We start from the raw sequence: 954 nt of genomic DNA, 5'->3' as shown, positions 1-954 counted from the left end.
TCGTACAAATTGTATAAGGGTGTGCTTTAATTTTGCTTACAGGATACAAATTTAAGAGCAAATTAGATAAATTTCGAACAGATTTTTAATTTTATTTTTGTTTTTAAAGTCTTTAAATTTCTCCAAACAAAATGTAGAGAAATTCATTTTAATTCAAACTTGCTCACCAAATATTATGAAGAATCTCCTGAAATTTTCACGTAGTTTTATTCAGAAATGAACTATATCAAATCGATTGAATTTTTACACATTAATTAATCAAATAGCATATTAAATTTTAACTCTATAATCTACAAACTTNTAATAATTTCGTTTATCATATTTTAATAAAGTATAATATATGTATTTCATTATAACAATAATGTATTGTAAATAATAATTTATAAAATGAAATTTATTATACTATCAAAATGTTTGATTGAGTGTTGCATTGTAGGATAAGTTATTTTTCATGATTTTATTGTTTTTTTTTCTATTCTTCGTGATGCTTGTAAAGACTAAGATTTGCATCGTGTTGACACTATACTGTATTACTATATCAAGCTGTTACTTTACGTAATTATAGCAGTTTACTTTTACGTAAGTTACTGAAATATCACAGGTTAACATCGTAACTTTCCTCAAAATAAGATCACAAAATGTAATTTAAAATTAGATATGTCCAACAGTTTCACGCTAATTTTGAGGGTCCTGATCCACCAGTTTACTCAAGAGCATGGGCTTGCTTGGTGGGGCACCAAGCAAGCCCATGCTCTTGAGTAAACTGGTGGATCAGGACCCTCAAAATTAGCGTGAAACTGTTGGACATATCTAATTTTAAATTACATTTTGTGATCTTATTTTGAGGAAAGTTACGATGTTAACCTGTGATATTTCAGTAACTTACGTAAAAGTAAACTGCTATAATTACGTAAAGTAACAGCTTGATATAGTAATACAGTATAGTGTCAACAC

This window comes from Centruroides sculpturatus, unplaced genomic scaffold (assembly GCF_000671375.1).
Source record: "Centruroides sculpturatus isolate CEXI.00-Female unplaced genomic scaffold, Cexi_2.0 scaffold139, whole genome shotgun sequence".
Lineage (NCBI taxonomy): Eukaryota > Metazoa > Arthropoda > Arachnida > Scorpiones > Buthidae > Centruroides > Centruroides sculpturatus.
Note: the sequence above shows the minus strand (reverse complement) of the source record.